Here is a 13,420-nt window from a genome sequence, read left to right as displayed (position 1 = left end):
GGTTCGAAAATGGAGGGTGGAATGGGTGGGAAAGTTTGAATTTAAAGTGGGTGTGGTTAGTGGGACTTGATGGATGAGAGTGATGAAGGGTTTTAGGAAGAGAAAAAGGTGATGTGGATGTGATTGGTTGAGGGTGTATGGGAAAGGGTGTTTGTGAAAAAGAGAGAAAGTAAGAGAGAGAAGAAGGTGGGGTAGGTGGATATTCTATAGGACCCACTGATCCTGAGAGGCTAGGAAATTTGAATTTCCTGCCCCCTTGTGGGCGTTGAACGCCTAGCCTCTGCCTCCTGGCTTAGAGTTGATTGTATTATATCAAGGTTTTAAAAATTGGACTGGTCATTGGTGCACAAAATAGAACTCTGCAATATTCGCACAGATCGACCGGCAAGTGCACCGGGTCGTTCAAGTAATACCTCAGGTGAGTGAGGTTTGAATCCTACGGAGATTGTCGGATTGAGCAAGCAATGGCTATCTTGTAGATCTTAGTCAGGCGATTAGAAAATATGGTTGTTGGTTGAAAGCATAAACAAAAAGTAAAGGAAACAAAATACCTGATTAGTGTAAGGAATGATAGAGATTCAGTTAAGGCTTCCAAGATGCGTATTCTTTTCGGATTAACTTTTCTCACTGTCTACTTCAATAACGAATGATTCATTCAATGACAGCTGTAATTGACTAACTCATGTAGCATCCTTGTAACGACCCAATTTCTGGTACGTCATGATCATACTAGAAACTGAGCGCTACCAACTTGTGTTCCTAATTATTATCTATTATTTATTATATGAGCCTGATTCATTGTTAAAAACGTAGTTATTTTGCGAGGTACTTTTTTTTTTTAAAACATTTGGATTAATAAACAGAATCATTCATAATTAATTCACAAATAATAATATTAGACTATAGACTTTTAGTTAGACCACCCCTATATATATATATATATATTCAACCCAGGCCCTGACCTGTTCAAGAAGTCCCTAAGCTGGCGCCCAGGCTAGCCTAAACTCTATACTCACCTAGTCCCTCTAAACTACTAATGCGAGGAAAAGTATGTTCTAAGTCTTCAAAACTCAAGTCAGGAGGAACGTTATCAAAAGATGGAACATCATCTACTACTCCTCTGCACGATCAGACATTGCCATATGACGTCTCTCTGGTACCTCATCAAGTAGTCACATAACAAGAGTCTCGCACATAGGATTTAGGCTAAAGTTCGCATACAAATGGGGTGCAGATGTTGGCTGGTCTCATAGTTTATACATATAAACAGAAAACAGAGTTCACTCTAGACTCGAAAGACTACCTAGAGCGGAATCCTCTTTGCAGAACGATCATCAAAGAACTACGAAAAGGTACTCTTGCTTCCATCTGAAGGGGGAAGGGAGAGAGAAGGGGTAAGAACTGGGGAGTTCTTAGTAGGGTCGGGGTTATTAGTTAAGCTCATTAATTCTGTATTGCTTCACAGACGAATAGCAAAATACAGAGAAGTAGTAAACAGAAAATACATATAAATAGAGAAAAAAGAGAAAACAAAAAGCAGAATACAAATAGAAGAATACAAGAAAATAAAACACAGATACAAAGAATAAAATACAAAAAAGGAAAACCATACATTCATACAACAATCGTAACTGAGAAAATGCACAACCAAGTATGATGCATGTCTAGCCCTAGTGCAGGTAATGAGCTCATTTGTCGGTTACTAACCCACTCCCGACATTACCCAGCAACCTCTGTTTGGATAAGGCTTTCCTGTTGGCAGTACCCACTGCAAGCAACCTTTGTCTTGCAGGGCGGCACTTATTAGCCGATATACGCCCAACACACTTACTGTAAGCAACCTCTGTCTTACATGAGTACAACACACTCACTGTAAGCAACCTCTGTCTTACAGGAGCACACTGATATCGATACCTCTGTAAGCAACCTCTGTCTTACAGTAAAGCATTATAGCAAGGTATGTCAGGAACGCATTCTCAGTGGTCGTACCACCATCTGTCTGACTGCTTAAATGCAGCAGATGAACACACAAAAATCTCCAGAGTTGCTTTAATGCAACAAATGACCTTTCAATAGGCCCTCTGCTTGTTCTCTATTCTCTTTATCATATTACTCTTTTCTCTTTATCTTTTTACTCTGCTCTGATTATTCTTTTCTCTGCTTAACGTATGTGTTTAAAGCTTATGTAAATTTTGGTATGAATAGTTAGCGTGTCCCAAGTATAGGTCCATTAAGTCTATATTGAAACAGTTTAACTTTTCATATTATACCTAACCATAGCCGCAACTCAAGGACTAACTAAGTTGCCCTAGTTCGTTCAGTAATCCTCGTCTATTTTTCTGTCATTAAAACTTTACAGACTTTTCTTTGGTTTTTACTTTTTCTTTAACATTTTATATTTGCCTCACTAACATGTTATTACCACTCCCTAAGTGTTTTATGAAGGTAATTATGAGATTCTGCGCTTAAAGTTGTCTTTCTAAAACTTTTACGAAAAACTGCCTTTTCCGCATTATTTTTTTATTTTTATTAAAATATTATTTTTAATTAAATATTATTGTTTAATATTTTATTATTATTTATTATTTTATCATTAAATTTTCGGAAATTACCCCACTTTAACTTTTAACCTTTAAAATTTACTTTTTACCACCTGTAACTTTTAATATTTCTACTTTAACCACCTTAACTTTCAGAAATTATCAAATAACCCCCTAAACACCAAAAATTTTACTTCTTTGCCCTTTTCAAGATCTATTCATACCCTAGGTCGAGTTGTCCGACCTGGGATGATTTATGACAAGGCGACCGACCTCTTCAGGTCCGACTATCCGACCTCTTCTCAAAGTGATCGGCCAAATTGACAGGAAAGCCCAATAAAGGGCCCAAATAGAGGAACACGACCCATATCCAAAGGCAGTCCAAGCCTATAAAGATAAAGGCAGTTCCATTAAAAATAAGCTGACCTCACCCAAAGATAAGATAAGATAAGATAACTAACTTATCTTACATAAGAAGGTCAGCCCACAACCATTATAAATACACTGGAGCACCTAGGTATAACTCATACTCTGATTCTACTAAAAACCTGCTTAATACCCTTGCTAACTTAAGCATCAGAGTCCCTTGCAGGTACTACCACCCTCCGGTGACGAAGGATCAGCAGCGCATCCAGTCCAACAAGTCGGACACGACAGCTTCGACCGCTACTCACCAGCCGGACAAGTCAGCACCGACCAGTACAGAAGATCTCGTCCCAGATCGACCTCCAGTTTCAGGTAATCCTCGAAACATTGGCGCCGTTTTTGAGGACCTGAAAGTCATCCCATTGCCATGGCGGACAACCATGACAACGACCACGATTCAGATCTAGAGGATAGAACACCGCACAAAAACGCGGACACTACACTGAAAGATACCCCGGAATCTAACGGGGACAAAAACACATCAAATCTGGGAGTGATAGAAGCACTTCAAGATCGTTTAAAGCAACTTGACAAGGAAACCCAGCATCAACGAGAAGTTGGGAAGGATCTACAAAAAATAAGTAAGGCGACGCCGAGAATTAGAAGATAAACTTCTAAAACTCGAAGCCGATCTCAAAGCCAAAACTACTCAGTCCACCCCTGAGGACGAACTCTCGCAAGGATCAAGATCCATTCACTAGGGAGATCATGAAGACCAAAATCCCTAAGGACTTCAAACTTCCGGATATGACTTTGTACGATGGCACTACAGATCCCAACCATCACCTCAGCAATTTCAGAAGTAGAATGTACCTCACCGATGCTTCAGATGCAGTTCGCTGCAAAGCCTTTCCAACAACTCTTACAAAGACAGCAATTAGATGGTTCAAAAATCTATCTCCTAGGTCCATCTCAAGCTTTGACGACTTAGCCAAAAAGTTCCTGGCTAGATTCTCCATCCAAAAAGATAAGGCTAAGCACGCCCCCAGTCTATTAGGAATCAAGCAAGGAGATCGGGAAAGTCTTTGCAACTACATGGAAAGATTCAACAAAATATGCCTAGACATACAAAGCCTACCAACAGAGGCCGCCATCTTGGGCCTCATCAATGGCCTACGAGAGGGACCTTTTAGCCAATCTATATCAAAGAAATACCCCACATTTCTGAATGAAGTGCAAGAACGAGCTGAGAAATACATCAACATAGAAGAAAATTCTCGACTAGGAGAAGCCTCAAAATCCGGATTCACCTATCCCCCTCGGGACAAGGATAAAGAGTCCAAAAAGAAGGAAGATCGACATGGGGAAAACATTAAAAAATATCATAATTATACTCCTCTTCAGGTGTCCCTTGTAGATGTCTACAAAGAAGTCTGTCACACAGAAAAAATATCCCCAGCTCGACCACTCAAAGGAAAAAAAGGAGGAGAAAACCGGACCGAATATTGTGAATACCATCGGGTCCGTGGGCATTCCACCAACGAATGTTTTGACTTAAAAAATGTCATAGAAAAATTATTAAGAGAAGGAAAACTAGATCGTTATCTGGCTACCCGGGATGTAGAGCAAAGAAAAAGGAGAAGGGATGAGGATGTCGGACGAATCGAGCGATCACTTCGTACACCAGAAAGACATGTCCATATGATACACGGAGGGTTTACAGGAGGAGGAATCTCCAAATCATCTCGCAAAAGATATCTCAAAGAAGTATATCATGTTGAAGGGAATGAGGAAGCACCCGACATCCCTGCAATTACGTTCACCAAAGAAGATGCATCCGGTATCATCTCGGGACATGACGATCCCATGGTCATCACCATTATACTAGCAAATGCAAACCTCCATCGCACACTAATAGACCAAGGGAGCTCCGCCGATATCTTATTCAAAACCTCCTTCGACAAGCTCGGCTTAGAAGAAAAAGAGCCTAGAGCATATCCGAACAGCCTGTTCGGACTGGGAGACACCCCAGTGCAGCCACTTGGATACATCTCACTACACACAACCTTCGGAAAAGGAAACGAATCCAAAACACTCAAGATAGACTACATCGTGGTCGACGTAAGTTCAGCCTACAATGCCTTAATAGGTCGGACAACATTGAATCAACTCGGCGTAATAGTCTCAACTCCACATCTATGCATGAAATTCCCAACTCCAGAAGGGATAGCTATAATAAAAGCAGATTAGAAGATGGCGCGCCACTGTTACAATGAAAGTCTAAACCTCAGAAGCAGAGGAGAAGAGTTCCACACAATCGAACTTGGTGGAGTTCAGAAGCGAGAAGAACTCCACCCATAACCTGAAGGTGAAGTAGAGAAGGTCCAGATCGGAGACATCCCGGACAAAACAACCAATATTGGTACGATTCTAAGAGGAGACATAAAAGAACCGCTCGTACAGTTCTTACGAGATAACGTCGATCTCTTTGCATGGAAAGCTGCAGACATGCCAGGCATAGACCCCAAACTAATGTGCCACAAGTTGGCGGTCTACCCAGGATCTCGGCCAGTACAGCAGAGACGAAGGAAACTTAGGCCAGAATGATCTCAAGCTGTGGAAGAGCAGGTACAAGCCCTGCTGGAGGCATGATTCATAAAAGAAATAAAGTATCCACTGTGGCTAGCTAATGTCGTCTTGGTGAAAAAGTCAAACGGGAAGTGGCAAATGTGCACTGATTACACTTATCACAACAAAGCCTGCCCAAAAGATCCTTATCCACTCCCAAGTATCGACGCTCTGGTGGATGCCTCATCCAGATATAAATACCTCTCATTTATGGATGCATATTCCGGATACAATCAAATCCCAGTGTATCCACCTGATCAAGAAAAAACCTCGTTTCTAACACCAAAAGCAAACTACTGCTACATCGTAATGCCTTTTGGTCGTAAAAACGCGGGAGCTACTTATCAAAGGTTAATGAATAAAGTCTTTTCAGATCATATCAGAAAAATTATGGAAGTCTTTGTGGATGACATGTTGATAAAGACACAAAGTGAAGAGACATTATTGTCTGACCTGGTCCAAGTGTTCGACACTATAAGAAAGCATGGCATGCGACTCAATCCTGCAAAATGCACCTTTGAAGTAGAAGCTCGCAAAATTTTGGGTTTTATGCTCACACAAAGAGGAATCGAGGCAAATTCGGATAAATGCCAGGCCATACTCGACATGAAGAGCCCAACTTGTGTCAAAGAGGTACAACAACTCAACGGGAGGTTGGCAGCCGTGTCCAGATTTCTAGCGGGATCGGCAATAAGGTCTCTCCCCTTCTACGCCACTCTAAGGAAGGAAAAGAAGTTTGAATGGACAACGGAGTGCGAGCAAGCCTTCCAAGATTTTAAAGGATTCCTGGGACAACCACCTATCCTAACTCGACCACGAGAGGGAGAGCCACTCATATTGTACCTTGCAGTAGGAAGTCGGGCAGTAGCCTCAGCACTAGTTCGAGAGGACGACAAGGGGCAACAACCTGTATACTTCATCAGTAAAGCACTACAAAGGTCCGAGCTGAACTACCAAAAAGTAGAAAAATTTGCCTATGCTCTCATACTAACATCTCGACGACTTCGCCCGTACTTCCAAGCTCACATCATTAAGGTTCGGACCAATCAGCCCATAAAAGGGATATTGCAAAAAACAGATCTAGCAGGCAGAATCTTGCAATGGGCAGTCGAGTTGTCTGAGTTCGACCTCCAATATGAAGCTCGGACAGCCATCAAATCACAATACTTAGCCGACTTCATTGCAAAATTTACAGACACCCCGGAAACCCCACAGAATGGTATCTCTACGTGGACAGTTCCTCGAATAAGACTGGAAGCGGCGCATGTGTGATAATTGAAAGCAACCAAGGAACCCAAATCGAACTTTCCCTCAAATTCGGGTTCCCTGCCTCAAACAACCAGGCGGAATATGAGGCACTACTAGTTGGTTTGAAGCTGGCTAAAAAGGTCGGAGCTCAAAGACTCATTATCTTCAGCGACTCACAGGTAGTCACCTCATAAATAACAGGGAGCTACCAAGCCAAGGATCCCACTATGAAAAAGTACCTGGGTAAAACCAGGGAATAGCTCGGACAACTCCGGGAATATGAGATCCACCACATACCCCGCGAACAGAATGTCCGAGCTGACGCACTCTCAAAGCTAGCCAGCACCAAACCAGAGGGCAATAATAGAAGCCTCATCCAAGAAATACTGCAGAGTCCGTCAATCTCGGAAGAAGAAAAAGTCCTAGCCATAACAAGTCAAGATCAAGGATGGATGGTCCCCATAATTAACTACCTCAAAACAGAAGCACTCCCTACAGATTAAAAGGAGGCATAGAGGTTAAAACGAGAGGCACAATATTACACCATCATAAACAATACTCTATACAAGAGAGGAATTTCAATACCTCTGTTAAAATGTGTGCCGACTTCCAACACTAAGGAAGTTTTAGAAGAAGTACACAGTGGCATTTGTGGAAATCATCTCGGAGCACAAGCTCTCACCAAAAAAGTACTTCAGGTGGGATTTTATTGGCCAACTCTACAAAAGGAAGCTACAGAGTTTGTAAAGACATGTCCACCATGCAGAAACATGCCAACTTTTACATCGCCCCGCCAGAGGAACTCATCAGCGTGACCTCACCATGGCCATTTGCAAAATGGGGACTCGACCTTCTCGGACCCTTCCCTCAGGGATCGGGACAAGTTAAATTCCTCATAGTAGGGGTAGACTACTTTACGAAGTGGATCGAGGCAGAACCCCTAGCTAATGCCACTGCTCAAAGAAGTAAAAAATTCCTATATAGAAATATTGTCACAAGGTTCGGGGTCCCATACTCCATCACCACAGATAATGGCACCCAATTCACAGATGCAGGCTTCAAAAAGTTAGTGGCCGACTTGAATATAAAACACCAATTCACTTCCATAGAGCATCCTCAAGCCAATGGACAAGCTGAAGCTGCCAACAAAGTGGTATTGGCTGTGCTAAAACGAAGATTACAGGACGCAAAGGGAGCCTGGGCTGAAGAGCTCCCACAAGTCCTATGGGCATATCGAACAACACCACATTCTACCACAAAGGAATCACCCTTCCGGTTAGCATACGGAATAGAGGCAATGATCCCAGTGGAGATCGAAGAAGGGTCGCCTAGAGTGATCCACTATAACGAAGAAGCCAACCCCCAACTTCAAAGGAAAGAGCTCGATCTACTTCCTGAAGTCCAAGAGAGAGCTCGGATCAGGGAAGAAGCACTAAAACGTTGAATAGGATCCAGATATAATCGAAAGGTAGTGCCACGAGGTTTCACTGAGAATGATCTCACCTTAATCCGAAATGATATAGGAACAACTCGACCTGGAGAAGGAAAGCTGGTAGCAAACTGGAAAAGACCCTACCGAGTCATAGAAGTACTTGGGAAGGGCTACTACAGACTGTCCGAACTCGATGGACGAGAGCTTCCTAGGTCGTGGCACGCCTGCAACCTAAGAAGCTACTATAGCTAGGGATGGTAAAGGATCTCAGCATAAGATGCACTCTTTTTCCTGAAAAGGTTTTTTAATGAAGCACCAAGCTGATATCCACAAATTATCCGACTTAAAAGGATAAAAAATCCTCATGTACATATTTGCGTTTTCTTTTAAATAAAATATATTAGATGTTCTACAAGTTTTCAAGATGCATTAATATGAAAAATTCATCGTCCGATTATAAAGCAACAGATCGGCAGAAAGTGAAAAACAAATTCACTGCACAATCACGATAAAGACCAACCGAGATGAAAACCAAATTCATCCAAAGGTCGACCAAACAAGGATTGAACCCAACTTCTACAAATCGGCAAAGATGAAAATAGAATAATGTAAGAAGTTATCGAAAGTGATCCGGAGAAAGGACCTGACGAGGTCTTGATAAGATGGATTGCTAAATACTAACTTAAAGACTGGCCGATGTTAAGAAGTCGGACCAGTCGACCAAAGTTATAAGTAAACCCTGGAAAGAGGTTTGGCCAACCCTATAAAAGAGGATTATTATAACTTAGAAGGGCACGACATGACGAAGTCGGCCCAAAATATAAAGTTATAAAAAATAATCCTTGAAAGAGACCTGCACAAGTTCCAAGAAAGAGGATTACAAAAATAACTCGGAAGGGCCTGACATGACAAAGCCGGCCCAAAACATAAAGTTATAAAAGTAATCCCTGAAAGAGACCTGAACAAGGTCCAAGAACGAGGATTACAAAAATAACTTAGAAGGGCACGACATGACGAAGTCGGCCCAAAACATAGAGTTATAAAAGTAATCCATGAAAGAGACCTGAACAAGGTCCAAGAAAGAGGTTTACAAAAATAACTTAGAAGGACACGACATGACGAAGTCGGCCCAAAACTTAAAGTTATAAAAGTAATCCCTGAAAGAGACCTGAACAAGGTCCAAGAAAGAGGATTACAAAAATAACTTAGAAGGACACGACATGACGAAGTCGGCCCAAAACATAAATTTATAAAAGTAATCCCTGAAAAAGACCTGAACAAGGTCCAAGAAAGATGATTACAAAAATAACTTAAGAAGGACCCGACATGACGAAGTCGGCCCACATAAAATGCTAAAGTTATAAAAAAAGTAATACCTGGCAGAGACCTCATAAAAGGTCCAAACAAAACAGGATTACTAGAAATATACTTCAGAAGCCTCAAAGGAATCAAAGCCACAAATACTAGAGCAATCCAAAGAGGTCGAGCAAACGAGGCTCCAACATTCCCAAAACATAGAAAGGTGCCAAGTCGAGTACAAACAGACATAATATAGAAACATAAAGTTATAACAAGCCTCAGAGGCCACCAAAATCAGCCCCAAAAGCTTGGAAACTACTTTTGTATTTCAAAATAAAGTTGCTAAACAAGCAACTAAAGGAGTGTCGATAGTCAGCAAACATCATTTACAAAAAGAGTTTTAAAGAGCCCACAAGCCGGGCTATCTACACAAGTAGTTAAGAAAATTCAACTTACATCCAAGGGCTTCTCGGCAGCATCAGTACGGGGCGAAGGAGGGCGAGTTTGGAGAGGCACTGCATCCACAGTCCCATCATCCCAGTTCAAGATTCGACAGTCAGGTTCTAACTCGGGATGACCGGCACCAGCTGAAGGAACTGAAGAAGTCAGTACCACAGAGGTCTTGGCAGCAGGCACTGAGGGAGGCTCAACATCTTCATCATCAGGGTCGTCAGGGACAATCTTGCCATCTTTCACAATATTATCCAAAATAAATAGAGCAAGGTCGACCTCCGGGGTGAGAACCCGAACCTGTCCCTTCAGGTTCTCATAAGCAGCATTCACGCTGCCTATAAGATGATCTTGGAGCTCAGAATAATCAACCCGGGCCGACTCTAATTCCTCCCTGAGACGCATCACTTCCCGGTAGGTCGTGACGTAGCTATCTTTATGCCTCAATGCCGTGTCCTCAGCCAACCTCACAGAAGCCGACAAGGCAAGGGAGCTAGCCTTCTCGCTCTCCAGCTCCTTCTCCAGTTTGGTCATCTTCACTTCAAGCTCCTCCTTCAGACCCTTCATCCAGTCGAACTCTAGCTTAGCTTCCTCCATAAAGGCCTTGGTAGCATGTAGAGGAAGGTTCTGGGCAGTTCGGTACAGGGCAGCTCCCATATGCGCCATCTTAATGTTACTCCGAGTTATAAAGTCTAAATGGTGAAGGAGTGATACATCATCCATAGGGAGGGTACCGTAAGGGCCGATCTGCTGATCTACAAATTCAACAGCGTCAAAGTCAGGGGCATCAAGGTTAAAAGGCTCAGTTGTTTTTTGTTTTTTGTTGGGAGGAGCACCAGAAGTGGCAACAGAAGCTTGAGGAGGATCAGCCAAACGGACCCGGGGAGTAGGGATTACCTTCCTTGCCTCCGTTGAGCTTGGTACGGCCGGCTTCGACTGAACCTAGGACGATCCCTTCCCGGCCGCCTTGGCTGAAACGTTTTGGGCTGCAGTAGCTTTCCTCGCCCTTTTGAAGGCCTTCATAGATTCATTATTCTTAATCATCTCTGCCAAACAAAACATCGTAGCAGGAAACCAAGTTACAAATATGAAAAAAGAGCTCACAAAGAAATAAACTCGACAAGACAAGGAAAGCCAAAATTGAACACTACCCAGCTCAGCCCGGAGGAGTGAGGGGTCCCCTAAGAATTTCTTGGTATCAAGATAGGGAGGCTCCCCCCAATTCTCCTCCAACACAGTCACAAAAGCCTGCTCGACCTCGTCTAACATCTCCCAGGAATACCTCGACAGAACAACGTTCTTTTGCCACTCTAAAGGAAAAGTGGGCTCATCATTCTCATCCAGAAAAAAGGGATGAGCTCCTTCAACAGCTCGGACCTTAAAGAAATAGTTCTTAAAATCACAAAATGACTCGTCATACATTGAAAAAACTTTCTTCCCTTGTGAAGCTCGGAAAGAAACCCATGCAGCCTTTTTCTTCACTACCCCAGGTTTTGTCAAGACAAACAAATAAAAGAAAAGGGATTGCAAAGCAGGGACGTCAAATTCACGACACAGCAATTGAAAAATTTTTATAAAACCCCAAGAATTGGGGTGAAGTTGGAATGGAGCTACATTACAAGACCACAATAGGTTGGTCTCAAAAGGAGTAAAAGGAAGGGTGATATTCATCTGGCCAAAAAAGAAATCATACGCATAGAAAAAAGGACGGTCTCCAGCAACTCGAGTAGAGAAACAAACTCTCTCTTCAGGAGTGGGGGGTACAAGCTCATAATTCTTTTCCTCACTACCGCTACTACAAACCCTATGAAATTGCCTAAGCTACTGACAAAATTCGGAATCAACCAAAGAAACACACAAAAGAACCATCGAATCTACCCAATTAGCCATGCCCTCAGGGACTTGGGAAGATGTCTCAACAACGTTCTTGCGAGAAGACATGAGGTCAACTAGTCCTACAGCAAGAAAAGAAGAAAATAGATTACTAACCCAAAAGTCTCGAAAAAAGTCAAAAATAAATAATATCAAAACAGCTTGGAAAAGCATGACACAGAGCAATACAAGCAACAAAAGAAACCCCAGGACCCACATTAAAGATCCAGGGGCACCTTTTGGAGGCAAGTTATGGAACAGGGACTCAGGAAAACCTACAAGTCTACATCTCTACGCGTCCTAACAGGAAAATAACACTCTGAGAAGAAAGCCACGAGCTACAAATCAAACGAAGTCATCAAAATAACTACCTCTCAAAATTCACAGTCGCAGACGGGACTACCAAGCAATGAAAGTATCAAGAAGAAGTCATCAAAGATGCCACCTTTTTCAGAAAATAAACACCCCAAACCAACAAAGTTCACGAAGAAAATCAAAACAAGCCACTGGAAAAAATCGTTACTTTCTACAAAGGTTCATCAGTAAAATCATCAACATAGTGAAAATCATCAACCTTTTGGGTAAAGTAAACAGCTTCATAAAAACCAAAAAAACATGCAGCACAGCGACAAGCGAGCACGATGGCACAAAAAGATTTCAAGCTTTCCAACATACATTCAAAATCAAAGTTTTACCAGAAAAATAGTGAGAACAAGAAAGTAAGAAGAAACCAACCTGGAAAAAGAAAGCCTCGAGAGAAAGTTGAAGAGAGGAGCAGAATCTGGAATCGCCCTTCCACAGTCAGAAGGAAACAATGACCAAGCAATGTCGCAAGGAAAGAGGCAAAATCTACAAACTCCAAGCAAAAACAGAAAGAGAGAAAGAACAGGGAGGTTACGGAGAAGAGAAACTATTTTTCTAAAATGTGAGATTCAAAATAAAGAGGCTAAGAGAAACGGGGCAATTAAAACCAATTAATGAGGGTATTAAACCCTCGCATGTTCCCAAGAACGGAGCGCTAATACAAAAGTGCGCGCTTTTAGAAGAAAAGTTCCGCATTCAAAAAGGAGGATTCTACAAAGAAAGAAGTCGACAAATGCTTGAGTTCGGCTTCACCCAAGAAGGATCGAAGTCCTAAGACTAAGACTCGATCTCAAAAAGAAAAGACCGAGCTCGAGCAGGGGCACTGTTCATACCCTAGGTCGAGCTGTCCGACCTGGGATGATTAGTGACAAGGCGACCGACCTCTTCAGGTCCGACTATCCGACCTCTTCTCAAAGAGATCGGCCAAATTGACAGGAAAGCCCAATAAAGGGCCCAAATAGAGGAACACGACCCATATCCAAAGGCAGTCCAAGCCTATAGAGATAAAGGCGGTTCCCTTAAAAATAAGCTGACCTCACCCAAAGATAAGATAAGATAAGATAAGATAAGTAACTTATCTTACCTAAGAAGGTCAGCCCACAACCATTATAAATACACTGGAGCACCCAGGTATAACTCATACTCTGATTCTACTAAAAACCTGCTTAATACCCTTGCTAACTTAAGCATTGGAGTCCCTTGCAGGTACCACCACCCTCCG

Source organism: Arachis ipaensis, chromosome B6 (genome assembly GCF_059453495.1).
Source record: "Arachis ipaensis isolate K30076 ecotype BB chromosome B6, ASM5945349v1, whole genome shotgun sequence".
NCBI classification, from domain to species: Eukaryota; Viridiplantae; Streptophyta; class Magnoliopsida; order Fabales; family Fabaceae; genus Arachis; species Arachis ipaensis.
This window is presented reverse-complemented; position numbering follows the sequence as displayed.